Here is a 13,965-nt window from a genome sequence, read left to right as displayed (position 1 = left end):
CACTGCGGGCGGCGCCGGCGGGAGAACAGGCGGCTGCGGCGGCGGCGGCGGCGGCGGCGCGTCGCCATGGGGAAAAATGGAAGGCATCGTCGGTAACACCTGGGGATGAGGCGAGCCAGTAGATGGGTCCCCAGGGCGCTGACCGGACGGCACCGTCGCTGAAAGCAGACGGGGAGCGGCAGAACCCAGGCGACGACAGAGGCGCAGCTGATTGAGATGCCGACGCACCTCACCAGAGGCCCCCAAAACCAAATACATCGCGCGGCCGAGGCAGCGAAGAATGCGCCCTGCGAGCCAACGCCGTGAACCTCGATAGTTGCAATAGAAGACAACGTCGCCGGGAGCAAAAGCAGGAGTCTGCCGCTGCACAGGAACCTGATGCGGCGGATGTAGCAAAGACATCAAGGTTCGATGAGGACGACCGTGGAGCAACTCAGCCGGCGAGCGACCATCGCGTGGCTGAGAGCGATACGAGGACAAAAAGAGCAATAACGCGTCCTCCCGAGAATGCGACTCTTTCAACTTCAACATCTGTGACTTGAAAGTCCGGACCAATCGTTCAGCGGCACCGTTTGACTGAGGCGAAAACGGCGCGGATGTCAGATGTTGAATACCATTGGCCTTGCAGAATGACTGAAATTCTGCGGACATGAATTGTGGGCCATTGTCGGAAACAATAGTCTGCGGAAGACCTTCAATGCAAAAAATAGCTTGTATGGAGGCAGATGACGTCGTGGAAGACATCCGGATAACAAAAGGAATATTACTGAAAGAATCGACCACAACCAACCATCGAGCATTCCAGAATGGACCAGCAAAATCGATGTGCAAGCGTTGCCAAGGGGAAGTGGCTTTCGGCCATGCAAAGAATTTCCGCGGCGGCGCGGATTGTTGTTCGGCACACGCCATGCAAGAAGAGCACATATTCGTAATGGCGGCATCGATTCCGAACCAAATACAGTGCTGACGAGCAAGTTGTTTCGTGCGCACTATACCCCAATGGCCTTGGTGAAGAAGCCGTAAGACAGAGGACTGTAACGAACGTGGGACCACGACTCTGGACTGATCATTATTAGAACGCAACAACAAAACACCACGTCGTACAAAAAGTCTCTCCTTGTGAGCAAAAAATCGGCGAACCAACGGATCCGCGATCCGCGACTTTGACAAGGGCCATTGCGTAGCAACAAAACGCAAAACAGTAGCAAGGACAGGGTCAGCAGCTGTGGCTGTAGCTACACGACGAAAATCAATCGGAAACGATTCGACCACGTCATCGGTTTCCGCATCAATGAACATGCAAGCAAGTTCGGAAGAATCGAATGCTTTATCCTCAGCAACAGGCAAACGGGACAACGCATCAGCGTTTCCGTGCTTAGCAGTGGACCGATACAAGATATCGTAGCGGTACTGCGAGAGGAAAATCGACCAGCGAATGAATTTCTGCGCTGTACGTGGAGGTACAGGTTTGTTCGGATGAAAAAGCGATGTCAAAGGTTTGTGGTCTGTGATGATGGTAAAGTGACGACCATACAAGAAATCATGGAACTTAGTAACACCAAATACGAGGACCAAAGCTTCCTTCTCTATCTGGGAATAATTCCTTTGCGCAGGTGAGAGCAATTTGGACGCAAAGGCGATAGGGCGATCATGCGATCCATCTTTGTGCGCAAGCACAGCACCGATCCCGAAATCCGATGCATCTACCATCAACAACAGTGGTTTCTGGGGATCGAATGGCGTAAGGCAAGTATTTGAAAGCAACGCCGATTTCAACTGGCGAAAGGCGCGTTCGCATTCCGTCGTCCAGACGAACGGAACACCTTTACGGCGTAAGCGATGAAGCAGAGCTGAAATGGAAAAGGCATGGGGAACATATTTATGGTAGTAATTAATTTTTCCCAACACACTCTGTAGCTGCTTCACATTCTGTGGCGAAGGCAACTCCTGTATGGCACGGAGGTGCTCTGGACTCGGATGTATGCCTTGGGCATTGATTACATGTCCCAAATATGGTAAGTCACGAGCAAAAAACACACATTTGTCCTTCCGCAAGCGAAGACCATTTTGTCGCAAGACCGGAAATAATGTGCGGAGGTTTGCTAAATGTTCGGCTTCTGTCTTTCCGGAGATCACAATATCGTCCAGATAGTACGCAGCAGTAGGGACCGACGCACAAACAGTTTGTAAATATTGCTGAAACAATGCAGGGGCGGATGCACACCCGAATGGCAGTCTTTTGAATCGGTACAATCCAAGATGCGTGTTAACCACCAATACGCGCTGGGATACTTCGTCCACCGGTATTTGCAAGTACGCATCTGCTAGGTCCAACTTGGAAAAATATGTTCCCGGGCACAGTTTGTCAAAAAGATCTTCCGGGCGGGGCAAAGGAAAAGTAGCAGTCACAAGTTGTGGATTCACAGTTGCCTTGAAGTCCACGCAAAGTCTCAATTTTCTGGAAGGTTTTTTCAAAATAACTAAGGGTGAGGCCCAGAGAGAAGCCTGCACACGGTCAATGACACCTTGTGATTCTAAATCGTTTAATGTTCTTGCGAACTCATCACGCAATGCGTGGGGAACATTGCGCGCTCTGAAAAATTTCGGTTGCGCGTTAACTTTCAGTTCCAAATGTGCTTCATAGTTCTTAGCGCAACCAAGGCCCGCTGCAAAAATGTCTGCAAATTCTTCACATAGACTAGAAACACTGGCTGAAGGCACAGTCTGATTCACTGATAGGACCTGATTGACGATAGACAAGTGAAACAATTGAAATAAATCTAAACCAAACAAGTTCACTGCAGTAGCAGAACGAAGAACGTAAAATGACACAAGTTTTGTTTGTGCCTTGTATGTGGCAAGAAGAGTGCACTGTCCCAATACAGGGATAGCTTGTCCGGAATAACTATTGAGCTGAACATTTGCGGCACGCAACGGAGGTGCGCCCAGTTGTTTGTACGTGGCGTGATTGAGCAATGAAACTGCAGCTCCGGTATCGAGCTGGAACGGTATCACTTGACCGGCAAAGTCCAAATCTACAAAAAGTTTACTGTCCTGCAGACGACAAGAGCGACTGTTTTGTGCAACTTGAACAGACACTGGAACAGAATCACGCGCGACGTGACGGGACTTCCGTCGACGTCGACGCACACTTTTTGTGGGACGAACACAGTCACCGTTAGAGAAAGTGACACTGGATGGGGTGGAATTAACTACATGAATGTCCATGGGCGAAGGTTCACGAGCCCGATTGTCCTTGGTTCGATGCCGGCGCGAAGCAAAGGGCCTGGAATGGTTGTTAGTGTCTGATCTGAGCTTTTTCTGGCAAACACTTTGAACATGTCCTTTCTTGTTACAGAAAAAGCAAATAGCCTGGCGTGACGGGCAATTCTCACGCGAATGTCTAGTGGCACACCGCGGGCATGATTTCACTGCATTTGCTTGCTTTCGCGGGACACGTGGCGGTGCGGACGTGCGCGAAGGCTGTTTACAGTTCCGCGCAGCGCGCGCGGCGGGCCGGTTAATGCGACACACTTCTGGCGAAGTTTCAAATGGTTCCTGAGCAAAGTCAAGTGTGTCTTGCCTATCCAATATATCACTTGCTGAAGGGAGGGATTTACTAGTTTCAAAATCTCTTCCCTTATGCGAACATCAGTAACGTTCTGTGCTATTGCATCACGCACCATAGTATCTGAATAAGGGAGTCCACAGTCACATTCAAATGCACACTCCCCAGTAAGTCCTTGCAAAGTTGCAACCCACTCCCGATTAGTTTGACCGGCCGTACGTTTTGTACGAAAGAAAGTATACCTTTTTGCAACGACATTTACTGTTTCCTTGAAATAGGCATCTAAAGCAGACAAAATTTCTTCGTATGACAGAGTTGCTACGTCGCGCCGGGGAAACAATTTCACTATCACACGGTAGGTGGACACACCTACACACGAAAGCAAAAACGGCTGCCACTCATTACCTTGAATTCTGTAGGCGGCGAGATGAAATCCAAATTCTCGGGACCATTCTGTCCAAGATTCGCTGGCTGCATCAAAACTACGGAAGGACTGTGCAACTGCATGTTGTGGCAGCGGTAGCGATGAAGCGGCGGCGGCCGCATCGTTTTGCAGCGCACGTTGACCCTGGACGAGCTGTCCAAGAGCATCCAATAACGCCTGCATCTGCTGATTCTGCAAGCGATAAAATTCGGACAGTACATCTGGAGATTGTGGCGGAGCCATGGCACAAGCGAATTAGTGCAATACGAACGCTAAAGTCCCTTTTTTGACTCGTCGCCAATGTTGTAGTGTCGGCAGACTTGCCAACACTACGTACACTAATTGAAAGAGGCGGTCAAGATGCACGCGCTAACTCACGAACGATGGAGTGAGGTCTGAAACAGGATACGTGATGAATGTGATAAAGAAAAGAACGTAGCTACTAGAAAACTTAACTTTTATATTGTCCTTTGGTATACAGCATTCTGGATGATACAAGTGAGACTATCTTGAGATACATGCAATGGTACAAATGGCGCCTTGCTAGGTCGTAGCCATTAACTTAGCTGAAGGCTATTCTATCTGTCTCTCGGCAAATGAGAGAAAGGCTTCGTCAGTGTAGTCGCTAGCAACGTCGTCGTACAACTGGGGCGAGTGCTAGTACGTCTCTCGAGACCTGCCTTGTGGTGGCGCTCGGTCTGCGATCCTGACAGTGGCGACACGCGGGTCCGACATGTACTAATGGACCGCGGCCGATTTAAGCTACCACCTATCAAGTGTGGTGTCTGGCGGTGACACCACAAATTACATGACACTACCTCTCCCGTGATTTCGTGTTTGAAGCGAAGTAGGTCAGGCGATGATACTTAGATAATGGTGATACGTCGTCCGAAATTGTACTAATGTTTTTTCAGAAAATTATTTTGAACGTTTACTTGAGGAACCCACTAGAAGTGTAAATGGTTGCGAAAACGTGTTTGATCTCTTAGCAACAAATAATCCTGACCAAATAGGGAACATCATGACGCATACAGGGATTAGTGACCACAAAGCTGTTGTAGCGAGAATGAATGCCATAACATCGAAAACTAACGAAAAATAAACGCAAAGTACATCTCTTTAAAGACGAAGATAAAAATTTACTTGATGCCTTTGTAAAAGACAGTCTCCACTTCTTTAAATCTGATTGTGTAAGCGTAGACCAAACATGGCTTGAATTCAAAGAAATAGTATCAACGCAGTTGAGAGACATACAGTAAATAAATTAATAAGCGACGGCACTGATCCCTCAAGGTACACAGAACAGGTCAGAACACTGCAGCAGAAGCAACGAAAAAAGCGTACTAAAAGTAAAAGAACGTAAAGTCCTCAAGATTGATGAACATTTACAGAAGCTCGAAATTTAGCGCGAACTTCAGTGTGAGATGCTTTTAATAATTTTCACAATGAAACTCTGTCTCGCAATCTGGCAGAAAACCAAAGAGATTCTTGTCATATATAAAGTATATCAGAGGCAAGAAGCAATCAATACCTTCACTACGCGTTAACAGCGGCGATGTCACTGATGACAGTGCCACTAAAGCAGAATTACTAAGCATGGTTTTTCCGGAACTCCTTCACCAAAGAAAACGAAGTAAATATTCCAGAATAAGAATATAGAACAACTGCCAACATGAATAACTTAGGACTAGATATCCTTGGTGTAGCGAAGCAGCTCAAATCACTCAATAAAGGCAAGTCCTTCGGTCCCGATTGAATACCCGTCAAGTTCCTTCCAGAGTGTGCTGATACAATAGCTCCATTCTTAGCAATCATATACAGCCCCTCGCTCGTCGAAAGAGCCGTACCTAAGGAATGGAAATTTGTACACTTACACCAATTCTCTAGAAATAAAACAGGAGTAAACCGCTGAATTACAGACCCATATTACTAACATCGATTTGCAGTAGGATCTTGGAACACATACAGTGTTCCAACATTATGAATTACAAACTGCATATTGGTTCTGTCTCAGGTTCTTCGACTGACGTTTGATCGATGAATTTTCTGGCACTTCTCCAGCACGAGTGGCTGGCATTATCAAAGCTTCACGCCCCACTCCTGATGGTGAACTGGAGACGAGCTCGCGGCTGCAGACTATATGTACCAGGCGCGCCAACGTCCGAGGGCTTTTCCGTGTTCATTTCCGTAGCCGTTCTCCTCTGCTACCTGCAAATGGTCGTTCGCTGCAGCACAAGAATCCAAGATCCGTTCACCTTGATACTTTCTTCTTTCTTGTTGAAGTTATTGTCAGGTCTGTGTATTTCTGTAGCTTCTCTGAACAAGCCGGTGTGATAGATCTTCTCTACAGTCAGAACTTCCGTGTCGGCGAATTTTACTATATGGTCTCTCACACAGCACGTTCTCCGCCACCGCCAATTTCTCCACCTGCTCCATCCTGCAATGCATACTATGTTCGGTGATCCTGGTGCTGATTGATCATCCCGTGATTCCAACATAGACTTTACTGCATATACATGGAATGCAGTATAATCCCAACATTGCAAATTGGTTCCTTTTTTCCTTTGCCGATCACGGACACTCTTTGATTTTCTTTGTCGGTTTGTAAATAGTCTTTACGCCATGTTTGCGCCGATTCTGTCACTTCGGCAATGTATTGCAGTAAGGCTGTATCCGACATTTCTTTTCCGATGCGTCACTTCGCCCGTTGTTTGATTCTGTGACACTTCTTACGTAACTCGTTGAACACCCATTCCTCCTCAGAACGCTTCCCAGGTGTTACGCCTGAGGTGTTGCGGCTCACATATTCGTATTGTTCGCGTTACCAGCGTATTAATCATGCCTCTTTCCTGGCTCGGATGGAGAACTGACAATTTGTGCAGGTATTGGTACGTGTGTGTCGGTTTCCGATACACCCTGTGTTCCAGATCTTCGCCTCCCTCGTGATCAGGAGGGTAGCTGTTGGACCTTCTCTGCCTCCAAGGTAAATTTTATGTTGGCATGGAGGCTGTTCATGTGTCTTGAGAAGCCACCGAGCTGTTCCTCAAGATGGCTCCATACAACGAAGGTACCGTCGACGTAAGTGTACCACACCTTAGGTTTACAAGGTGTAAATTCCAGTGCCTGTGTTTCAAAATGTTCCATGAGGAGGATGGCCACCACTGGACTAAGTGGACTACTCATGGCGACTCTTTCCACCTGTTCATAGAAGTTACCATTCCACATGATACAACTCGTGATGAGACACTCATGAAAGAGCTTCGTGATTCTTGAGGGATAATGGAATCGACGTAGTCCAGAGAGTGATTGAGTGGTACTTTGGTAAACAAAGAAACAACATCGAAGCTGGCCAGGTTGCCGATTGGTCCAAGTTGTAGTTTCTGTAACTTCTCAATGAAATGCCCTGAGTCCTTTACGTGTATGTCAGTCTTTCCCATGTGCGACTGGAGAAGGGATACCAAGTGTTTCGCCAGTTTACACGTCGGTAAACAAGGACGGCCAACAATCGGCCTTAATGGAATTTTATTCTTATGGATCTTTGGAAGAGCCGAGGTGGTAGGGCTTCTGTGTTGCGCAGATTATTCTGTACGTCCATCGGGAGAGAAGACGTCTTGATTAACCTATTCGTACCCCGTCTGATGCACTGCGTCGGATATGCGCTTAGTTTTCGGTACGTCGTCGGATTTAATGCGTCCCGCGTCTTCTGCTCATAATGTTCGGTCTTCAACACAACGGTCGCACTTCTCTTATCGGTAGGTAGTACTAACATACTCTTGCCAGCGTTAAGCGTCTTGATAGACTGTAATTCTTCTTTCTTCGGGTTGCAAGCTGCTGTTTTTGCTCGGCGCATTATCCACGCTGTTTCAGAACGTATTTTCTCAACTCTTTTACAAAGAAGGGTCCGAATGGTCGCTTTGGTATGAGCAATGATGTTCTCATATAATCTGCGGCCACGAGCTAGAATCCAGTCTCCCACCATCTTTCGTGCAGGCGGAACGTCAGAAAAATCATCCAACAAACGTCGGGAAAAACCCAGACAGAAGGTAATAGGCAGATTGTCAACAAGTGGCTGCGAAAGCCTTCACAATTATGTATTATTAATTACTTCGAAGAGCTCGATTTATTGACAGCATGGATTCAGAAAATATTGTTCTTTTGAAATCTAAGGTGTGGTGCACATACGTCGACGGTACCTTCGTTGTGTGAAGCCATCGAGAGGAAAAATGATATCCGCAAGGGATGTCAAATTGATTGTACATTTTTAGATTTCCAGACGGCTTTTGACACGGTTCCTCACAAGCGTCTTCTAATCAAACTGCGTGCCTATGGAGTATCACCTCAGTCGTCCGATTGGATTCCTCACTTCCCAACAGAAAAATCACAGTTCATAGTAACTCAACGGAAAGTCATCGAGCAAAACAGAACCAATATCTGACGTTCCCCAAAGAAGTGTTATAGGCCCTCTGCTCTTCCTGATTTACATAAACGACCTAGGAGATATTCTGAGCAGCCTGAGCCATGGTAAAAATTGCTGTTTTGAAGAGCGCGCCGCAGCGCGTAGTGTGAAGCAGTCGCCCTACATTTCTGCCGGTGGCGCCGCTGTGGCAATCATCGCAGCTTTGGTGTCTCCCTCTGGTGGGAAAGGGTAAAGGTTGCCTGTTAACGTGCATTTAAGGGGCGCTATGAGCTCGCCAGTTGGTCAGTCTGGGTCAGTCTCTCGTCTCCAGCTTGCTAGTCTGTCTCTCGTCCGCATTTGTGAGGCAGTTAGTGTCTGTCTGTCGTCCGGAGTTATAGCATGTCTTTCGTTCGGATCAACCTTTAAAGCCGGCAATATGAGTGTCTTTCCACTCCGCCAGTAAGAGAACTCAGCGAGTAGTCGCCCGGTCGGGGCTTAGTTCCTGCATCTGAGTTTGCAGTCAGTCTGGGAGTCGGTGCAGTGAGTCGACAGAGTCTGTCGGAAGGCAGACACTCGCATGTTAGTCAGTCGGCTCTAAGTCTCAGTCGCTGTTGGGTTGTGGACTGAGTCGGGTTCGTCGCTACTCCGCTGTTGGACCAGTTGGCAGTCAGCAGCAGGCAGGTCCGCAAGTACGCGCCGGGACCGTTGTCGACGCAAACGGAAAGCCGTTAGTCGATCGGTCGGCTGGTCGTCGGATGGCGACATGTGGTCTGCTGAGCACTGACACCAGTATCAGTCGGGAAGAGTTGGCGGCCAGCAACAGTCGGGTCCGTATGGTGTTAGTATTCATCGGGACCGCTGTCGGCGAAAGCGGGCAGCCGTTGGTGGTTTGCTCGGCCGGTAGTCTTAGTCGACGACGTCTTGGATCCACAGTGCGAAGCTAGGCCGGGGCTTTTGGTGGCTGGCACGCGCTGTTGCATGTGGAGGCGCTAGCTGCGATAGCGACTTCATGCTTTCCTCCGAAGCAGGATCGTCAAGTTGAGTAATTAGTTACTTCCTTTTAAATCTCGACTGTTACAATTTGTTCGTTACTTGTGGATAGTTGTTTCCTCAACCGTTCACGCGTGTGAAAAATAGTGGTGTGTGTTGTTGTCTAGAACCCGCAGCCTTCTTCCGTAGTGATTTCACAGTTGTGACTTGTGTTTTCTGTATTGTTTTAAACTTGTTTTGAGTGGTGTTTGATGCCTTGATCTTAGTGAGGCCGAGTTAGAAGGTGTATTTATCTTGGTTTACTCGACATCGGCCGATATTCTCTGGTGTTTGTGCAGTTGTATCTGACGGTTAGAAATGGGTCAGTCTGTCGGTCGGCGTGCTAGTCTGTCTGTCTTTCGGAGCGGCCTCTGTCATGTTTGTCGGATTCGGTGTGTTAACGAATTTATAGCTTGGAGTGTAACGGCCTGATTCCTGTAATATGTTTTGATCTTGCCTTTCATCTTGAGAGGCGATATCTGTGTACTGTAGAGCATGTTAACTTGTTTGCCCAAACTAGTATAATTTTATATAAGACTGCATTTCATGGGCTTTTATTTAAATGGTCTTTTTAGCATATAAAGTTGCCACCCTTCCACCGTAAGACTTTTCTTAGAAGTTAAAATCAAGTTCCACCTTCGGTGGCAAGTTAATCTTTTAATTTTAGCGTTTTGTACCATTTCCATCCCTTCTACGGGATGCATTGTTTGTGTGCTTGTGTGAATTGTTAAAACTTTTAGTTTAAGTAATCTGGTGTGTTGCAGATTTGCACCAGTGTAGTCTTTCAGAGGTTGTTGTGAGCGGTCGTGACTACGGCCGTGTCAAACTGGAGAGGCACGATTCTCAGCCCGAAAGCTCATACACTCAAAATTTGTTTCTTTCTGCCTCTGAATAAATTGTAACTTGATATTTAGAGGGTGCTTTCTGCTTATAATTTTAAATCTGTGACTTTAAAAGAAACGCTTTTAGGAAAAAAATTTCCATTTGTTAAAAACAATTTGATTATGATTTCATCAGTTACTCCCTGGCAACTACTTCCACGCTCACATAGTGTGAATAAATGTTAATGTTCTTCATGAATCGCTAGTAAATAAAACAATTTTTTAAGAATATTCTTTGAAATTAAGTCCACGGTTCACAGCCCTCTCAGAGTGTTTCCAGATAATGCTGCCATTTGCTATATAGTTAAAGCATAAGATGATCAAAACCAAATGCAAAATGATTTCTACAAGATACTTGTACGGTGCGAAAAATGGCAGTTGACTCTAAACAATGAAGAATGTGAAGTCATCCACCTGAATACTAAAAGAAATCCGCTAAATACCGGTTACACTACAAATCACACAAATCTAAAGGATGTTAATTCAACTGAACACATGAGGATTACAATTACGAATATCTTCAATTGGATCGACCAAATAGATAATGTTGTAGGAAGCAAACCAGAGTCTGTGATTTATTGTCAGAGAACTTACAAAATGCGACAGGTCTACTAAAGGGACAGCTTGCACTATGTTTGTCCACCCTCTTCTAGAGTACTACTGTACGGTGTGGGATCCGATTAATATGGGTCTGATGGGCGACGGGAATCGACACGATACATGAACTGGAGTGGCAATCATTGAAACAGAGGCGTTTATCGTTGCGGCAGGATCTTCTTGTGTAATTTCAATTCCAACTCTTTCTTCCGATTGCTAAAATATTCTGTCGTTGCCCATCCACATAGGGAGAAATGATTACCATGACAAAATAAGAGAAATCAAGCACGCACGGGAAGATTTAAGTATTCGTTTTTCCCACACGCGCTTCGCGAGGGGAACGGTAGAGAAATAGTTCGAAGGTTGTTCAGTGAACACTCTGTCAAGCACTTAATTTTGAATTGCAGAGTAATCATGTAGATATAGTTGCAGGTGATACAAAGGTACAGGGATTTTTCCATGATGTTTTCGAGGCTATAACGTTTTCGAGTCATTATTCTTCTGACTGGTTCGATGCGACCCGCCACTAATTCCTCTCTGTGCAAACCTCTTCATCTCAGAGTAGCACTTCCAACGTACAGCCTCAATTATTTGCTGAATGTATTCTAATCTCTGTCTTCCTATACTTCTTCTTGCCTCTAAAGCTCCCTCTAGCACCATGGAAGTCGTACCCTGATGTCTTAACAGATGGCCTATCATCCTGAACCTTCTCCTAGTCAGTGTATTCCACATATTCCTTTCCTGTCCGATTCTGCATAGAATCTCCTCCTTCCTCACCTTATTAGTCCACCTAATTTTCAACATTCGTCTGTAGCACCACATCTCAAATACTTCGATTCTCTTCTGTTCCAGTTTTCCCACAGTCCATGTTTCACTAGCATACAACGCAGTGCTCCAAACATACATTCTCAGAAATTTGTTCCATAAATTAAGGCCGCTGTTTGATGCTAGTGGACTTCTCTTCGCCAGGAACGCCCTTTTTGTCAGTTCTAGCCCGCTTTTGATGTCCTCCTTCCTCCGTCCATCATTAGTTATTTTGCTGCCTAGGTAGCCATATTCCTTAACTTCATCCACTTCGTGCCCATCGATCCTGATGTTATGTGCTGTTCTCATTTCTGCTACTCTTAATGACCTCACTCTTTCTTCAGTTTATTCTCAATCCATATTCTGTACTTATTAGACTTCATTTCATCCAGCAGATCATGTAATTCTTCTTCACTTACACTCAGGACAGCAATGTCATCAGCGAACCGTATCATTGAAATCGTTTCACCTCGAAGTTTGATCCTACTCCTGAACCTGTCTTTTATTTCCATCACTGCTTCTTCGATGTACAGATTGAATAGTATGGGTGAAAGACCACATTCTTGTCTTAAACCCTGTTAACCCAAGCACTTCGTTCTTAGTGATGCACTCTTATTATTCCGTCTTGGCTCTTGTACGTATTGTATATTACCCCTCTGTCCCTATAGTTTATACTTATTCTTCTCACAATTTCGAACATCTGATACCATTTCACATTGTCCAATGCTTTTCCAGGTCGAAAAATCCTATGAATGTGCCTTGATGTTTCTTTAGACTTGCTTGGATTGACAACTGCAATGTTAGAATTACCTCTCTGATGCCTTTACCTTTCCTAAAGCAAAACTGATCGTCATCTAACACACCCTTAATTTTCTTTTCCATTCTTCTGTATGTTATTCCTGTCAGCAACTTGGAGGAACTGTTAAGATGACTGTGCGATAATTCTCGCACCTGTCAGATCTTGCATTATTCATAATTGTGTGAATATTTTTCTGAAAGTCACCTGGTATGTCGCCAGACTCATACATTCTACACACCAACGTGAATAGTCGTTTCGTTGCCACTTCCCTCAATGATTTTAGAAATTCTGATGGAATGTTATTTATCCATTCTGCCTTATTTGAGCTAAAGTCCTCCAAATCTCTTGCATTTCGTCTTGAGCTTCCCAGCGCTTCCTGTTTATTTCATTCCTCAGCAACTTGTATTTCTACATTCCTGAATTTGCCTTAACATTTTTGTACTTCCTTCTTTCATCGATCAACTGAAGTACTTCTTTTGTTAACCGTGGTTTCTTCGCAGTTACCTTTCCAATTTCTGTGATCGCGCTTTTTAGAAATGTCCATTCCCCTTCAACTGTACTGTCTACTGAGGTATTCCTCATTGCTGTATCTATAGCCTCAGAGAACTTCAGGCGTACCTCGTCATTCCTTAGTACTTCTGCATCCCACTTCTTTGCGTATTGATTCTTCCTGACTAATCTCTCAAACTTCAGCCTAATCTTCACTGCAATCAGAGAGTATATCTGCTCCTAGCTACGCCTTAGAATTCAGTACCTGATATCAGAATCCCTGTCTGACCATGATGTAATCTAACAGAAATCTCTCCGTATCATCCGGCGTTTTCCAAGTATACCTCCTTCTCTTGTGATTCTTGGACAGAGTATTCGCCATTATTGGCTGAAATTTATTACATAACCCAATTCATTCCTTGTCCCAAGCCCATATTCTCCTGTAACCTTTCCGTTTACTTGTTTCACTATAACTGGATTACAGGCCCGGATGACGCTTAGATTTTCATGTCTACTTACTGTATTACCCTTTCAATATCCTCATATAGTTTCTCTGTCTCTTCATCTTCTGCCTGCGACGTCGGCGTGTATACCTGAACTCACGTTGTCGCTGTTGGTTTGATGTCGGATCTGATAAAAACAACGCCAACGGCCTTGCCGCAGTGGTAACACCGGTTCCCGTCAGATCACCGAAGTTAAGCGCTTTCGGGCTGGGCTAGCACTTGGATGGGTGACCATCTGGTCTTCCGAGCGCTGTTGGCAACCGGGGTGCACTCAGCCCTTGTGAGGCAAACTGAGGAGCTACTTGATTGAGAAGTAGCTGCTCCGGTCTCGGAATCTAACATACGGCTGGGAGAGCGGTGTGCTGACCACATGCCCCTCCATATCCGCATCCAGTGACGCCTATGGGCTGAGGATGACACGGCGGCCGGTCGGTACCGTTGGGCCTTCATGGCCTGTTCGGAAGGCGTTTAGTTT

At 45.9% G+C, this 13,965-nt stretch overlaps 1 pseudogene; it reads left to right on the top strand.

The window, feature by feature from the left end:
- Nucleotides 1-13,631: 13,631 nt before the first annotated feature.
- Nucleotides 13,632-13,749, top strand: LOC126238360 (5S ribosomal RNA; annotated as a pseudogene).
- The last annotated feature ends 216 nt before the right edge of the window (nucleotides 13,750-13,965 follow it).

This window comes from Schistocerca nitens, chromosome 2 (assembly GCF_023898315.1).
Source record: "Schistocerca nitens isolate TAMUIC-IGC-003100 chromosome 2, iqSchNite1.1, whole genome shotgun sequence".
NCBI classification, from domain to species: Eukaryota; Metazoa; Arthropoda; class Insecta; order Orthoptera; family Acrididae; genus Schistocerca; species Schistocerca nitens.
The sequence above is the reverse complement of the archived record's forward strand: the minus strand, read 5'-3'. Positions and strand labels throughout refer to the sequence as shown.